Source organism: Muscardinus avellanarius (genome assembly GCF_963383645.1).
Source record: "Muscardinus avellanarius genome assembly, chromosome: 16".
Lineage (NCBI taxonomy): Eukaryota > Metazoa > Chordata > Mammalia > Rodentia > Gliridae > Muscardinus > Muscardinus avellanarius.
In genome coordinates, this window is record NC_137802.1 from 32,191,312 (window position 1) to 32,209,355 (window position 18,044).

At 46.7% G+C, this 18,044-nt stretch overlaps 1 pseudogene across 1 annotated transcript; it reads left to right on the top strand.

Annotated features, from left to right (window-relative positions):
• Positions 1-735: 735 nt before the first annotated feature.
• LOC308275312 (polycomb complex protein BMI-1-like) lies at positions 736-2,102 on the top strand (annotated as a pseudogene). Its single transcript has 3 exons — positions 736-994; positions 1,158-1,603; positions 1,828-2,102. The product of its transcript is annotated as a polycomb complex protein BMI-1-like (transcript).
• The last annotated feature ends 15,942 nt before the right edge of the window (positions 2,103-18,044 follow it).

An 18,044-nucleotide genomic window follows, 5' to 3' on the forward strand; every position in this document is an offset into this window, starting at 1 on the left:
TCTCCAAAGTAAACTATAAATTTAATATAATCTCAGCCAAAATATTAGTAGGATTTTTGTGAAAATTGATAAGCTGATACTAAAACTTACATGAAAATTCCAAAAGGCAAATAAGACAATCTTAAATTTACTCTTTTTCAAGTCATAATGTAGCTGTAAACAGGACAGTGTGGTATTGGTACAAGACGGCAAGCTGACCAATGTGACAAAACAGTCTTCTAATTTATGACAGATGAACCACTGTGATTCAAACTAATGGGGAAAGAATGGCCTTTTCAATTAGGTAGGGTTTATTGGATATACTATATTATATGGATATTTATATCCATAGAAATGGAAAAGGAATCTTGACTCCTACTTCATGCCATACACAAAAGTCTATTCCAGATTGTGGACCTAAATTGTGAAAGATAAAACAATAACCTAGAAGATACTGCAGAAAATTGCTTCAAGACGTTGGGATAGGCTGAGTGGAAAGAAACACTGGAGGCTCAGGCAGAGGAGGAAGAGGCTGGCTTGGGAGGCATCGGGAGCCCCACCCCACCCCCCCCACCCCCCGGCAGTGACTGCGGCTACCTTGGCCCACGCTGCTTGCCCAGTGACAGCCGCATCTGCAGCTAGCTTTAAGATGGCCACTTGGCTCACATTCATTTTATGCTGATTGAATTTTAGCTTCTTTTTCTTTTGCTTCCCGGTTCCATTGCCTTGCACCAGATGTTCTCTGGGTTCTTTTATCAAGCAGAAATGCATCAAACAACCAAAACCAAGATCTCTGAGCTAAATTCCCACCTAATGGATGTGCTTTGCAGAGGACACTTCTCCGGTGACACCACCATAAAGAATGTTTACATCCTTCTTTAAAACTTGTCTTGTGTGTTACCTGGAGACCAGTAAATATTGTCCTATCTGTGATGTCTGAGTTCACAAAACCATACCACCACCGAATATAAGGTCAGAAAAGACACATCAAGATGTTGTATACGAGCCAGGCATGGTGGCCCACGCTTGTAATTCCAGCATTAGGGAGGCAGAGCCTGGAGAATTGCGGTTCACAGCCTCAGCTACTTAGCGAGGCCCTTCACAACTCAGTGAGACCCGGTTTCAAAAATAAAAAGAATACACACACAAAAAATATGTCGTATACAAATTGATCCCAGCGCTTTTCAAAAATGAAGAGAAGAAGGGATTTTTATGCAGCTCATCCTTCAGTGATGCTGCCAATGGCTCTAATGAAGATAGAGGAGACACTGCAGATGAAGAGGAGAGAACTGTGACTGATGATGAGATTATAAGCTGATCTACTGAATTCTTTGATCAAAACAGAGCATATCATAAAGTAAACAAAGGCAGAGAGAAGTCTAAGGAGGAGCTGAATGATAAAAGATACTTACGAGGCCCAGCAGCAGTGACTGGGAGGCACTTAAGAAAATTTCTCAGAAAATAAATGGATATACCTAATACTTTTCAGACTGATGTTATGTATGAAGAGGAACCTTTAAAATATTATTATACACTAATGGACATTGCCTACATTTATACCTAGAGAAGGAACGGTCTGCTTCCTTTGAAATACAGAGTTTGGTCTACTTTAAAAGCAATAAAGAGCCAGGCGTGGTGGTGCATGCTTGTAATCCCAGCATTTGGGAGGCTAAGACAGGAGGATGATGGTTCAAGGTCAGCCTCAGCTACTACTTAGTAAGGGCCTTTGCAACTCAGTGAGATCCTGTTTATAAATAAAGAATCAAAGATAGCGCTGGGGGTGTAGCTCGGAGTTAGAATGCCCCTGGGTTCCATCCCCCGTACCGAAAAAAATAAAATAAAATAAAGATCCGTCACCAGAGAGATGGACTGACAAATGCTGGGGAATTGCAAAGTGACCCTGGGAGTGACAAGGCCCGCAGCCCAGCAGGGGTCTCCCTCCCCTCCTCTTGCTGCATAGTCCCAGTACTCCAGGGCAACATCCTCAGCCACAGTTTCCTCCTATTTTAAGAACTAGGAATGGTACCAGCAACAGCCCCAGTGGTGACCATCCATCTTTCTTTGCCAACAGACCTCCTAAAAAATTGTCAGTAAATGGGCTGTCAGCAACTTTATATGGTTGATTCCTGAGACATAAGAGGAAAAAATTTAAATGCCTGATTTATATGGATATCTTCATGCCATAATAGCTTTAGAGATGCTAATACTGTGACTATCATACAAATTGCTTTCTTTTGTAGTGACATTAAATTTGACTATAAAAATGGATTCGATTTGATAGTCATATGGACGTTGATTGAAAAGAAAGGTTATTCCTATAAAGAAATCTGTAAAGGCAGGCAAGACTTTTCTCTCTGTGTTAGGAAAAATGTGGAATGGTTTCTGTAATCGTTGTTTGGATTTGGAAATATCCTGCAGTGGAAAAAAGCATTGGGCCATAGTTTGTTAATTGCAAGTAATGCCCTCCATTACAGTCTCCTTGAAGACAAATTCCCTGAGCCTGAGCACAGGAGGCACTTGAGCATTTTAGAGTCCAACTGAAGATCCTATCTGATGCCTTCTTTGAGGGAAAGGGGAACCCTATTTTTTGCCATGTTCTCTTTCCCTTGAATCTTCAAATCCTCATGCAAGTGCCTCTCACTGGCAGAATATAACCAAAAAAATCTAACAAAAGATTCTAGGAAATATAGGCCCCAGTCTCATCCTGGTATAAAGCAGGAGAGGGATTACCAAACATTTGGAATGAGACTGAGATGAAAGCAATCTGGAACGGCCTCAACTACAGCCATTCATCATTCACATCGACTGAAACTAAGAAGTGACCAACTATAAAATTTATTACTGTTTCTTGGGCAATGAAGAAAGAAGAAACCCAGGCAATTAACTATGAATCACCCTCTATTATAAGATTCATCCTGATTGTAAAGGTGTCTTAATTGACAAAAAAGTACCTGTACAACAGATGAAATGCAAGAATTTCAAAATGTCCTCAGAGTGTGCAGTAACAACTTATCACACTTCCACCTGACACAATGGAAATATCCATTGCACAATTGTATGCAAAGATCTGCTCTCGCTAACAGTGGAAACCCCAGTCCCTTGGGGAACTGTGTTTACCTTGTAGAGTTCGTGTTTATTTCAGCAGAGTCATTTCTCTCTTTGAAGGAATGTACAGGCTGAACTGTAGAGTTAGCCATTGGCTTTAAGCATGGCGATGGTGACACCTTGTACTGGGTAAAGGGAGAGGGAGAAATGTGAAGCAAGCAGAGAAGGGAAAGGTCACAGACACCTGCATCTTTTTCTAACATCTAAAGAGTTCTGGCCTGGACTGTGCTAAAACGCATGGGACCCAGTCAGCGTGATGGTTCTTTCTCCACCAGATATGGAAGTGAAGCCAACCTAGGTCTTCCAGTGCCCTCTGAGAGCCAGGTGACTGAGGTGCAGAGGTGAGCCCATCAGAGGTCAGTGGGTGGGCCACATCACACTGCCCAACCAACCCACACAATGGCTGTGTTTAAAGCCTCAAGTTGGGGTGGAGGGATATGCAGGAAAAGCAAAGTCGAAGCTAAACAGATACTGGAGGTAGAATGCTTCCATACTAAAGTCTAGAACATATTCAGGCTGCCTTGGCCTCCCAACCCAGGATTTCAGGTGTGTGCAGCAGAGGTCAGAGATCCCTGACCATCAGCATGCAGCCTGTCTCTCAGCCTTCCAGGATGGGCTGTCTTGGTCTTGGGGCATTCATGGCCTCAAGGACTGACCTCAAGACCTACTTGTCACTGCCTCTACCGTGAAGGCCAGGGTGGGGGGATGACTGCATCCAACTCCTGCTTAGGGATCTCAGACCTGGGGCTTTCAATGGCTTCAAAGCACACACTTACCGTCTCCAGAAGTTCTCCAAATTCTTACTTAACTCCACCTCCAGGAGACCTCAAATGGGCCTTGACAGTGTGCACCTGACTTCGCAGAGTCAGCTTTCTTATAAGATTCTCAGTTACACAATTCTAGTACTTGAAATGCCGAGACAGGATCATAGGTTTGATGCTAGCCTCAGGGAAACCCTCAGCTACTTAGCAAGACCTAGTTTCAAAATGTAAAAAGGGGCTTTGGGGTGTAGCTTGTTAGTAGAACTCTCTTGAGTTCAATCCTCAGTACTGCAAAAGACAAAATATTAATAGTAATAATTCTTTCCTTGGTCACCATTAAGTATGCAAGGAAAACTGGAATCACCAGTATGTGAGAGCAACAAGGAACACTGTGCTTGACATTTGCATCTGCCAAGGAGAAATATTTAATTAGAGGCAAACCAATCATAAAATAGAACCTATTTTACAAGAACTAGAGGGCCTATGGGCAGTGCCTGGAGAGTTTGTTCCTGCCCTTGTGCCTCCCGCCCCACCCTCCTTCCTGCTGGCTTAGTATAAATTAAGCTGCTCATTTGTACAGAGTAGCAAAGAGCAAGATGAAGACAGTCATGGTCTTGGTTCTGGTGGCTTTTCTTGTCATGGGGATGGACATGGCCTACGTCCAAGGAGGTGAGTGTGCTGAGGGGGGTCCTCAGAGTGTGCTCTTTTCAGAGGTGAGTATCTGAGGGTCCCAGATGAGAGTCCCGAGGCTCAGAGCAGGGATGGGACACCTGCGCCTGGGGTGGTCTGGCACAGGGGAGGCCATGCACCCCTGCATGCATCAGACCTGCTTCCTCTGCATTTCCCACTCTTCTTACCAGAGTGAGCTGGTCTGATAGGAGTTGGGGTAGAGAGCAGGGTGCTACCCCTATTGCAAGCTGTGGGATGCCAGATGCCAGGGTCAGTAGCTCCAGGTCATTTGCAGCCTGTGGAGAAGGCTGTGCATGATCAGAAATTCTCTAATTTCTTCTCCTACAGGGAAAAGTAGGGAGGGTGAGAGCACAGGTTTCATTCTGTGGACACTCTGAGGCTTTGGAGCAGGAAGAATTTTCTCCCAAAGGCCGCACTGTGACAGCAGGGGCTCGAGAGGGACAGTGGAGCTGAGGCAGCTGAGGGAAGTGTCAAGGAGCACAAAAAGAGGAATGGCAGATGCTGGAGTCCTGCCTGTTATTGACGGTTTCAGAGCGCAGCATCCGTTCTCATCCCTGTCTTAGCCACTGCTCCAGGTTCCAAACATACACTCAGCCGGGCGTGGTGCCACACACTTGTAATCCCAGCATTTGGGAGGCTGAGACCGGAGAATCGCGGTTTGCGGACAGCCTCAGCTACTTAATGAGGCCCTCTGCAACTCAGTGAGACCCAGTTTCAAAATAAAGAATAAAAAATAGGGCAGGTTTTGTACCTCAGAGGTTGAATGCCCCTGGGTTCCATCTCCAGACCCGCAAAAAAAAAAAAAAAAAAAAAAAAAAAATACACTATTTCAGAACGGCAGAAGCCTGGAGTCTGCCCCAAAGTGAAGTCAGGATCCATGGGCACTTGTGTTGAAAACTGCTCAGGAGATCACTCATGTCCCGGGAAAATGAAATGCTGCAGCAATGGATGTGGCCACTCGTGCATGTCTCCTGTTTTCTAAGTGAGTATAAACCAGTCAAGAGCCCTTCGAGGGGGTGGGCAAGTTCCCAGTGCACTTGTCTGGGGCAGACTGAAGCTGCACCCAGAAGTCTGGGTGACTCCTAATGGCAGAAAGCCACCTGGTTGTGGTGTCAAGGACTCTCCCCTAGAAGAGAAGCCCTATCCAAAGACAGCCCAGCAGGCTCAAGTGAGACAAGTGGCTATGGCCCTAGATTCACATGGTCATCAGTGATCAGGATTTCTCACCTGCTACAAAGAGACTTAACTCTTCAGGGAAAATAGGTGTTCCTGGGACGAAGAAGGAAGGAAATGGGAAGCCCACTTATTAGAGTATCTTCTCTGTTACACGGCATGTGCTGCAGTTGAGATTAAAAAAAGGGAAATGTGACCAGGTCAGGGCAACAGACCTGCATCATAGTCCTGTGACAAAGAGCGTGGTCCTTAGCTCTGCTGCTCTGCCTAGGGGAGGAGGGTCAGTTATTAGAGAGTGGAGAACATCTCAGAGAGCTTGAGAGGTACTCAAAGTCCACCCAGTAAGGAGGGCAGTTCAAATGGTGGGGAAAGGTGGACCTCCTTGGAAAACAGGAAAGTGATTGTGATGTGTAGATGCTGTGGCGTCTGCAGGGTGGCAGGGCACTACGCAATGAGCTGCCTGCCACAGTGTGAGTGTGAAATAGCCAGAGGTTTGTAAGCAGAGGAAATGTCACAATCCGCTTTGTATTGCAGAAGAGTGGCTCTGGCAGCCACAGGAGAGTTGGAACAGACCTTGGCAAGGACACATAGTTACCTACACAGATGATTTCTTGTGAATTCCTGAAACCCATGCTCAACTATACCCAATCACTGGAATTACAACCTTAGAAGACGGAGTTCTACAGTGGTGGTGGGGTGCCTGGTTTCTAAACTACTTGTATCCAAAATAAATGGTTTCTGGGGCCTTATTCAGACTGAGTCTTTCTGTTTGGGGCATTCCATCTACCACACTCCAATCCAGCAGAATCACCTGTGTACACTGCAGTGAGGCCCACGAACACAAAGGACACAGTGGGTCAGAGACAGGTCCTTCTTCCCTTCTTTCCCCTTGCCCTGTCTCTATCTCCAGGCAAGGCATATATTTTCCAAGATGCTTAAAGCCCTATATCCCAAGGTCAATGTTGCTCTCCCAGAGTGGGCATCTGGTCCTGCTGTATACTGGTGTGTTTCCTTACAAGGAAGCATCCCCTCAACTCTTCCCACTGCTCCTGATTCTCCCCACCCTGTAAGTGCTGCTCGACTGTCCTGTCCTGTGGGGTATGCTTATTTCATTTTGCTTGACAAAATTATATTCACAGAATGTCCAAGAAAATATTGTTTTCTTGGAAAATATCATAGCCTCTACATTACCCAAGTCCTGTACCTATCATCCCAGCTCCTTCCCCAATACTAATGACGATGGGTGTGGTGGTGCACGCTTGTAATCCCCACGCTTGGAAAGCAGAGACAGGAGAAACAGGAGGGTCGTGCAGGTTCAAAGCCAGCCGTGCTGGTTTAAGAGTCCCTATTTTCAAATAAATTTTATATATATATATATATATATATATATATATATATATATATATATATATATATAATAGGTCTGGGAGTGTAGCCCAAAGGTAGAAGGGTTTCCAGGAACCCCAGTACCACCACCACCAAAACAAAAATACTAATGATATTCTCCATAGACCTAGAAAAATCAGTCATGCATATATATATATATATATATATATATATATATATATATATATATATATATATTTGGTGCATTGTAGTCATGCATTACAATGGAATTCAAGATTTGTGAGGATATACAAGACACATCATCCAATTAGCCTTTATCCAATCTCCATCCCATTCCCTCCCTCTCCCTCCATCCCATGCTTAATTGTTGATTAACTTTCATACATTTGTTTACATACATCATGAGTTTTAAAGAGATTCCATCCTCCCCATCCCATCCCCTCTGATTTGTTTCCTTAATTGCTCCTCTATAGGACCCTTTCTTCAACTAGATCTCCTCCTATTACCTATTTCTTCTTAGTTATTGCATATAAGCATCTGGTTTTTTATTTTCTGTGATATTTCTCTGTGTTTGCCGCATTGCAAGTTCCGATCCCACTCTTGATGGCCCCAGCACTAGCCTGGCCACACAGCAGACTCTGATGCCCACCTCGCTGGCTCGAGCACCAGCCCTGCCTCATAGCAGGCCCCAATCCCAGCCTCGCTGGCCCCGACCCCATCCTAACTCCTCGGCAGGCTCTGATCCCGATCTCGGAGGCCCCCAGCACCGGCCTTGCCTCATGGCAGGCTCCGATCCCAGCCTCACTGGCCTGGGCACTGGCCTGACCCCTCAGCAGGCTCCGATCCCAGCCTTGGAGGCCCCAGCACCAACCTTGCCTCATGACAGGCCCCAATCCTAACCAGGCTGGCCCATCACTGGCCTCTTTCCTCAGCAGGCTCTGATCCCGGTTTCGGAGGCCCCAGCTCCAGTCTTGCCTCACGGTAGGCCCCATCCCAGCCTCGCTGGCCCCGGCACCGGCCTAACCCCTCAGCTGGCTTCGATCCTGGCTTTGGAGGCCCCCTCACTGGCCTTGCCTCATGGCAGGCTCCAATCCTGGCCTTGCTGTCCCCGGCACAGGCCTCACCCCTTGGCATCTTCGATCTGAGCACCCTCTTCACACTGCATGTTGTCCCAAGTTCCCAAATGTGCGCGGTGGTAGCATTCTGCCTCTGGGGTTATTTCTTCAAAAGATCCGTGTGTGTTGCATCAGATCTCTGCCTCTCCTAAGTACTGGCCACTGCCGTTGCTGCTGCCTCCACCATCTCAATTCTTCCCAAACCCTTTTCCCACACAGCATGTTGTCCTGTATTTCTGAGCAAGTGTGACAGTAGCATTCCACCTTTGGGGCAATTTCTTCAGAAGATCAGGGTGGGTTGGATCAGATCTCTGCCTCTCCCAAATACAAGCCTCCACCGCCACCGCAGCTGCCGCTGCCACCACCACCTTCCTCCTAAGTCTCCACTGAGCTCCCTCCTTACAGATGATGTCCAGGATTCTTAAGCATGTAAGGAAGAAGCAGTCCCCCTTTGCGGGGAATTTTTCCAAAAGTTCCAGGTCAGTTGGATATGTTTTGTCTGCATCTCCAGAATCCTGGCTGCCATCGTGGCCATCATGACACCTCTCCAGTTTTTTCTTTTATTTTTTCTTTATCTTTCTTTCTTTCTTTTTTTTTTTTTTTGAATAAGAGAATACAGTATGTGTGGTTTGAAGAGGTTGTGGGATCAGGCACTCAGTAGCAATGAATTTTTTCTCCCTTCCAAGAGCAGAGTCCCACAGCCTCACCATGCAGAGCAGGATCTGCTGTACTAAGCACATCATGGCCAGCTCAGCATAGCAGCACTGAGTTCCTCAGTACACGTGGCTCAGCCTCCCTCCTGGCTCTGGGCCTTCCCGACAGCAGGCCAGCCGCACAGTCATGAATTATATATGGAGAAAGAAAAGACCCAGTATAGCCAAAGCAATCCTCAGCAATAAGAACCAGCCAGAAAGCATCACAATTCCTGACTTCAAATTATACTATAAAGCAATAGTAGTAAAAACAGCATGGTATTGGCACAAGAACAGGCATACAGACCAGTGGAACAGAATAGAAGACACAGAAACAAACCCACACACCTACAGTCAATTAATCTTTGACAAAGGGGCCAAACTCATACGCTGGAGAAAAGACAGCCTTTTCAACAAATGATGCTGGGAGAACTGGCTGTCCATTTGTAGAAAGATGGAACTAAATCCTTACCTCTCTCATGCACAGGAATCAACTCAAGATGGATCAATGACTTAGAAATTAGACCAAAGACTGTGGAAATTATCAGAGGAGGACTTAGGTTCAACACTCCAACATATAGGCACAGGCAGTAACTTTCTCAACAAGACCTCCAAAGCACAGGAAATTAAAGTAAAGAATTAACAAGTGAGATGACATCAAACTAAAAAGTTTCTTCTCATCAAAGGAAACCATCAAGAAACTAAAAGCCTACAGAATAGGACAAGATCTTTACCAGCAACCACTCTGATAGAAGGCTAATATCCAGAATATACAAAGAGCTCAAAAGACTTTACACTAGCAAAACTAATAACTCAATCAAGAAATGGGCTACTGAACTGAATAAACACTTCACAAAAGAAGAGATACAAATGGCCAATAGATACATGAAAAGATGTTCGACACAGCCGGACGTGGTGGCGCACGCTTGTAATCCCCGCGCTTGGGAGGCAGAGACAGGAGGATCATGTAGGTTTGAAGCCAGCCACGTGCACTGGCTTAGGAGACCCTGTTTCCAAATAAAAATGTAAAAATAGGTCTGGGAGTGTAGCTCGGAGGTAGAAGGGCTTCCAGGAAACCCAGTAACACACACAAAAAATAAATTAAAAAAAAGAAAGGAAAAAAGATGTTCAACATCATTAACCATCAGGGAGATGCAAATCAAAACTACACTAAGATTCCTTCTAACCCCAATTGGAGTGGCAAGCATAAAGAAGTCAAACAACAACAAATGCTGGCGAGGATGTGGGGAAAGAGGAAGTCTTTTACACTGTTGGTGGGAGTACAAACTAGTTCACCCTCTCTGGAGATCAGTGTGGAGATTCCTTAGAAAACTGGGAATAGATTCACCATTTGATACGGCTATACCACTCCTGGGTATCTCTCCAAAGGGACTGAAATCAGAGAACTACAGTAACATATCCATACCCATGTTCATAGCAGCACAATTCCTAATAGCCAAAATATGGAACCAACACAGATGAATGGATTGCAAGTTTATGGGAAATACACACAATGGAATTCTACTTAGCTATAAAAAATGAACAAAATCAAGAAGATGGAAAGACCTGGAGAACATTATGTTAAGTGAGATCAGCCAAGCACAGAAAGAAAAGGCTCTTATGTTTTCTCTAATATGCTCAAACTAGGGAGTATTAGGGATACCAGAGGGACTCCAGACAATGGAGGAGAAATCTCATCAAAACTAGAATGGAAGGATAGGAGAGGAAGAATGCTGAGGTTGGTTAATGAAGGAGCTACATCCAAATATGTGTAAAAATATAAATATAGCATGGTTAACCTGGACACTCATTGTTGGGAGGGGGAAAGGTGAAGGTGGGTAGGGTACCAAACATAGTCTGAATGTATGCCATTTTCAATATGTTCCACATAAAAATAAAATAAAAAATAAATAAATAAAAAAGAAAAGCCCACCTCCCAAGAGCTTCTGTGATTACTCTCTTTAGGAGACCTTTCCCCCCAGGTGTGTGTATGGAGAGGCTGTTTTTGGCCTCTATCTTCCCCCAACTTAAACGTTCATATTTCTATACTGAAGTAGAGAGGTATTTGCTTTAAAACCACAACTCTGAGCCCACCTACATGCTGACTTGTAGGGCACATGTCTAAATATGGCACTGAATGGGAGAGCCCAAGGAGGGGCCAGAAATGGCCTAATATTTCCTGGCCTTTCTTGATTAGAAGGAATGTGTCATCACACACGTAATCAGTGCATGCACAATACATGATTGCAGTAAAAGTAATGGATAGAAGTCTGCGTGATAAGTGTGACCTTTAAGCTGATTGGTCCAGCTACTCCCCTGTTGGGAACCCCCGTTTATGGCTTAATGCTTTATAAGAATGCTTGTTGCTACAATAAATGAGTTCCTGCTTTGACTTGGCTCCCTGTCGCGTCTGATTGCCTCCAGGAGTGGAGGCTGGGGAACTGGTGGATAGTGCACTCACCTTTCTCCAGACCCCTGCCACCTCAACCTTTGGGGTGGTGGGCACGACCCCCCAACACTGACTCTTGGAGGGGTAAACTACCCCTTCCACAGTGTGACTGATAGCATCTCACACCTAAACCTGAAGTGATGCTGGCCAAACCTACAAAGAACATCTGTACAGGATAGATAGATGTTTATGTTTAAATGTTTCTTGTAAAGTCCTGTGAGATCATTGTATTTCCTGATATTATTTCTTCTCTTGCACTCTGAAAAGCCACTTCTAGGATTCTTTTTCTTTTTTTTAATTTTTATTTTTTATAAGTGGAACATATTGAGAGTGGTGTACATTTACATTGTGCTTCATGCCCTTCCACCTTTCTCCCCCCCCAATAGAGAGTTTCCAGGTTAATTGTGTTGTATTTATTCTATTACACATATTCATATGTAGCTCCTCCATTGAACAACCTCAGCTTTCTTCTTCTCCTATCCTTCCATTCAAGCTTTGCTGAGATTTCCCCTCCATCATCTGGAATCCCTCTCACATTACCACTACTCCCTAGCTTGAACATATTAGAGAAAACATATGTCCCTTCTCTTTCTGTGCTTGACTAATCTCACTTAACATAATGTTCTCTAGTTCCTTCCATCTTCTTGAAAATGCTATTATTTTATTTTTCTTTATAGCTGAATGGAATTCCATTGTGTATATTTCCCATAATTTTGTAATCCATTCATCTGTTGATGGAGATCTGGGTTGGTTCCATATTTTGGCTATTACAAACTGTGCTGCTATAAACATGGTAAAAGTGATCTATCTATGCAATCCCCATTAAAATACCAACAACATTTCTCATAGACCTGGAAAAATCAATTATGGATTTTTTATGGAGGAAGTAAAGACCCAGAATAGCCAAAGCAATTCTCAGCAACAAGAACCAGGCAGGAAGCATCACAATCCCAGACTTCAAATTATACTATAGAGCAATAGTAATAAAAACAGCATGGTATTGGCATAACAATAGGCAGACTGACCAATGGAACAGAATAGAAGATAACCCACACATCTATAGTCAACTGATCTTTGACAAAGGGGCCAAACTCATACACTGGAGAAAAGACAGCCTTTTCAACAAATGGTGCTGGGAGAACTGGCTATCTATTTGTAGAAAGTTGGATCTGAATCCTTACTTCTCACCATGCACAGGAATCAACTCGAGATGGATCAAAGACTTAGAAATTAGACCAGAGACTGTGAAGTTATTAAAGAAAGGCATAGGATCTACACTCCAACATATAGGTACAGGGAGTAACTTTCTCAATAAGACTTCCAAAGCGCAGGAAATTAAAGCAAGAATTAATAAGTAGGATCTCTTCAAACTAAAAAGTTTCTTCTCATCAAAGGAAACCATCAAGGACCTAAAGAGAAAGCCTACAGAATGGGAGAAGATCGTTACCAGCCACCACTCTGATAGGGGGCTAATATCCAGAATATACAAAGAGCTCAAAAGACTCTACACTAGTGGGCCCCGGGCCAAACCGTGCGTAGCACGCCAGACTCCTGGAGAAACCAGACCCAGTAAGACCCTGGGTCTTGGGCAGGGGTCGGGCAGGGCACGCTGAACTCCGGAACAGCTGGGGCCTGGGTCGCAGGACTCTGGGCCCCAGGCGGAGTAGTGCGGAGCATGCTGGACCCATGGGAAAACCAGCCGGGTCACAGTGCTACTGAGTGCCTGATCCCACTACCTCCTCAAATCACATATACTGTCTTCTCTTATTAAAAAAAAAAAAAAGGAAAAGAAAAAGAAAAATATCGGAGATGGGTTAAGAAGGCCGTGGCGGATGCCAGGACACTGAAGATGCAGACAAAACTTATCCAAATGCACTGGAACTGATGGAAAAATTCCCAGTGAAGGAGGACTGCTGTTTCTCTATATTGTTAAGAATCTTGGACATCACCTGTAAGGAGAGAGTTTAGCAGACACCAAGGAGAAAGGTGGTGTTGAAAGTGGTCTCTGCAATGGCAGTGGAGACTTGTATTCAGGAGAAGCAGAAATCGGATCCTACCAACCTTATTTTTTTGGAGAAATTACACCAAATGTCGAATGCTACCGTCACACATGCTTAGGAACACTGGACAACATTCAGAGTGGAAAAAGAGCTTGGGAAAGATTTGAAATGGTGGAGGCAGAGGCAATGGCAGTGGCCAGTACTCAGGGGAGGCAGAGATCTGATGCATTACACCTGGAACCTTTGAAATAATAACCCCAGAGGCAGAATGCTACCACCACGCACCCTCGAGAATGTGAGACAATTGGTTGGGCGAAGAGAGTGCTTGAATTGGAAACTGCCAAGGGGTGAGGCCGGCGACGGACACAGCAAAGCTGGGATTGGAGCCTGCCGTGAGGCAAGGCCGGTGCTGGAGCCTCCAAGGCCGGGATCAGAGCCTGCTGAGGGGTTAGGCCGGTGCTGGGGCCAGTGAGGCCAGGATTGGAGCCTGCTGTGAGGCAAGGCCAGTGCTGGGGCCTTTGAGGCCAGGATCAAAGCCTGCTGAGGGGTTAGGCCGGTGCCAGGGCCAGCAAGGCCGGGATAGGAGCCTGCCATGAGGCAAGGCCGGTGTTGGAGCTTCGAGACAGTGATCAGAGTCTGCTGAGGGGTTAGGCCAGTGCCGGGGCCAGCAAGGCCGGGATTGGAGCCTGCCGTGAGGCAAAGCCACTACCGAGGCCTCTGAGGCCAAGATCGGAGCCTGCTGAGGGGTTAGGCCGATGCTGGGGCCAGTGAGGCTGGGATCAGAGCCTGCCGTGAGGCAAGGCCAGTGCTGGGGCCTTCAAGGCTGGGATCGAAGCCTGCCGAGGGGTTAGGCCGGTGCCAGGGCCAGCAAGGCCAGGATCAGAGCTCACCGTGAGGAAAGCTGGTGCTGGGGCCTCCAAGGCCTGGATTGGAGCCTGCCGAGGAGTTAGGCCGGTGCTGGGGCCAGCAGCCAGCATCGGAGCCTGCCGTGAGGCAAGGCCGGTATTGGAGCCTCTGAGGCTGGGATAAGAGCCTGCCGAGGGGTTAGGCTGGTGCTGGGGCCAGCGGCCGGCATCAGAGCCTTCTGTGAGGCAAGGCCGCTACTGAGGCCTCCGAGGCCAGGATCGGAGCATGCCGAGGCGTTAGGCTGGTGCTGGGACCAGCGAGGCCAGCATTGGAGCCTGCTGTGAGGCAAGGCTGCTACTGAGGCCTCCGAGGCCAGGATAAGAGCCTGCTGAGGGGTTGGGCCGGTGCCAGGGCCAATGGCCAGCATCGGAGCCTGCCATGAGGCAAAGCCACTACTGGGGAGTCCAAGGCTGGGATCGAAGCCTGCCAAGGGCTTAGGTCGATGCTGGGACCAGCGGCCAGCATCAGAGCCTGCCATGAGGCAAGGCCGGTACTGGGGCCTCCGAGGCTGGGATAAGAGCCTGCCGAGGGGTTAGGCTGGTGCCGGGGCCAGCGGCTGGCATCAGAGCCTTCTGTGAGGCAAGGCCGCTACTGAGGCCTCCGAGGCCAGGATCGGAGCCTGCCAAGGGGTTTGGCCGGTGCTGGGGCCAGCGAGGCCAGCATCGGAGCCTGCTGCAAGGCAAAGCCGGTGCTGGGGCCTCCAAGGCCAGGATAAGAGCCTGCTGAGGGGTTAGGCCTAAGCCGGGGCCAATGGCCGGCATCGGAGCCTGCCATGAGGCAAGGCCGCTACTGGGGTCTCCGAGGCTGGGATCGAAGCCTGCCAAGGGGTTAGGCCGATGTTGGGGCCAGCGGCCAGCAACGGAGCCTGCCGTGAGGCAAGGCCGGTGCTGGGGCCTCTGAGGCTGGGATAAGAGCCTGCTGAGGGGTTAGGCCAGTGCCGGGGCCAATGGCTGGCATTGGAGCCTGCCGTGAGGCAAGGCCGGTGCTGGGGCCTCCAAGGCCTAGATTGAAGCCTGCCGAGGGGATAGGCTGTTGCCAGGACAAGCGGCTGGCATCGGAGCCTTCTGTGAGGCAAAGCCGCTACTTAGGCCTCTGAGGCCGATCGGAGCCTGCCAAGGGGTTAGACCGGGGCTGGGGCCAGCGAGGCCATCATCGGAGTCTGCTGTGAGGCAAGGCCAGTGCTGGGGCCGCCGAAGCTAGGATTGGAGCCTGCTGAGGGGTTAGGCCGGTGCCAGGGCCAGCAAGGCAGGGATCAGAGCTCACCGTGAGGCAAGGCCGGTGCTGGGGCCTCCGAGGCTGGGATCGGAGCCTGCCGAGGGGTTAGGCCAGTGCTGGGGCCAGCGAGTCCGGGATCGGAGCCTGCTGTGAGGCTAGGCTGGTGCTAGGGCCTCCAAGGCCGGGATCGGAGCCTGCCAAGGGGTTAGGCCAGTGCTGGGGCCAATGGCCGGCATCGGAGCCTGCTGTGAGGCAAGGCCGCTACTGGGGCCTCCGAGGCCAGGATCAGAGCCAGATGAGGGGTTAGGCTTGTGTCGGGGCCAGTGAGACCAGAATCGGGGCCTCCCATGAGGCAAGGCCGCTGCTTGAGCCAGCAAGGTCTGGATCATTCCACCGGGTAGCCAGGCCACTACTGGGGCCATCAAGAATGGGATCGGTACTTGCAACGCAGCATGCACAGAGAAATATTGCAGAAAATAAAAATCAGATGCTTCCCCTAATCAGCAAAAACTAGGAGGAAAGGAGCAACAGGAAGAGGTCGAGCTATAGAAAGGGCCCTATAGTGAAGCAACTAAGGTGACCAATCAGAGGGTATGGAATAGGGGAAGATGGAGCCTCTTTAAAACGCAGGAGGTACAGAAATAAATGTTTCAAAGTTAATCACCAAACAAGCATGGGATCAAGGGAGGGGGAGGGAATGGGATGGGGGCTGGATGAGGGCTAATTGGATGATGTGTGCTTGTATATCCTCTCAAGTCTTGTACTTCAATGTGATATATGATTACAATGCACCAATTAAAGATAAAGACTCTACACTAGCAAAACAAACAACCCAATCAAGAAATGGACAACTAAAATGAATAGACATTTCACAAAAGAAGAGATATGAATGGCCAATAGATACATGAAAAGATGTTCAACATAACTAGCCATCAGGGAGATGCAAATCAAAACTACTCTGAGATTCCATCTAACCCCAATCAGAGTGGCAAACAAAGAAATCAAAGAAGAACAATTGCTGGTGAGGATGTGGGGAAAGAGGAAGTCTTTTACACTGTTGGTGGGAGTGCAAAGTAGTTCAGCCACTATGGAGATCAGTATGGAGATTCCTTAGAAAACTGGGAATAGATCCACCATTTGATCCGGGTATGCCACTCCTGGGTATCTTTCCAAAGGGGTTAAAATCAAAGAACTACGTTAACATATGCATACACTTCTAGAATTCTAAGGTTCTGTATTTTATCCTCTTTATGGAACAAATTTTTTAAAAAAATACTATTTTAAGGAAGCACCTACACAAATTTACAGCAGAATATAGCTTTTTACTAGAGTAACTATGGCCACTTTATTTGGGGGGCTCAGGGTTTTTTACAAATTTACATGGGTTTGTACACATATTGCCGAAAGCCAGCTAGTCCAATGGGGCGCGAGTTTGCTCGAGGTCGAGGGTCTCAGTAAAGGTGGGGAAGGATAGAGTGATTTTACCACAGATTCTTATCTGTAGCGGTTCTTTCCTAGGAAAATAATCCTATGATCGGCGCTTTAAAAAGAACCTGCCATGGATCGATACTTCTTGTGCAATCGAACACTTTATTTTGGACACAAGATTTTTTATATATTCCCCTCTCCCAGTGAATTTCTAGTAAAAGGAAGTGCAAAACACCCAAGGTACAAAAGAGAGATACACATGCAAATTACCAACCCTGAACAAGACAAAAGTAAAGACTGGGATATTCCAGGTCTTTGTGTTTGAAATCAGTCCCATTATCTCAGGTGGGCCTTGTGCTCGGGAGCCCAGCCCCCTTTGGCCTTGCAGCTGCAGAGGCCTCTATTTGGCTAAAAGTCACACCCAAGATCACTCGAAGAATCCAGTTTTTAAGAGTTTTAATTCCTAGGGCTTAGTCCAATATCCTCCTTTATATATAATGGGGGACGAAGTCCGAGATTCCAGCTTTCATATAGTTATCGTAAGGAAAATCCGTGTTCCTTTATGATGATTCAAGGAACTTCGATGAATGTCAGCTGGATTTTGTCTGCAATACTATCCGCTGTCTGAAAACTTAAACAAACTCATGACACAGTTTAAACACCAAGAAATAACATGAGGTCTTTAGATTTAGTTGTCAGATATATTTCTCTAGCAGCTGAGCATTTTTCCTCTTTTAATAATCCATATCCCTATCACTAACCCTCTGCAACTTTCTTTTCTTTTCTGATTACCCTAATTCTCTCTTTCCCATTCGGGCCAATCTCAGGATAAGCTCTTCTTCATACAAAATACTTTCTTATTCTCACCATATTTTCTTTCTTTCATCTTTACACATCTATTTTATCTGTCCTTTGTTTTGACATAGCTATTTTTAACCAGGTGGTGCTGTATTGAAGGTCGAAGGTGGACTGGAATGCTGCTTCTAATTACCATTTGAATAAGGCTCATCTAATTACCATTTGAGCAAGGCTGAAAGTTTACTGAAAGGACATGGATTCAATTTTCACTCACAGTCCTGATCTTTTTTCCACCGGAGCAATTTCATGTGGAAAGTTAAAAGAATCATTACTAAAAGAATAGTAGTTATGAAAGAATATCTAAGAGTGGAGGAGTTTTTTGGCCG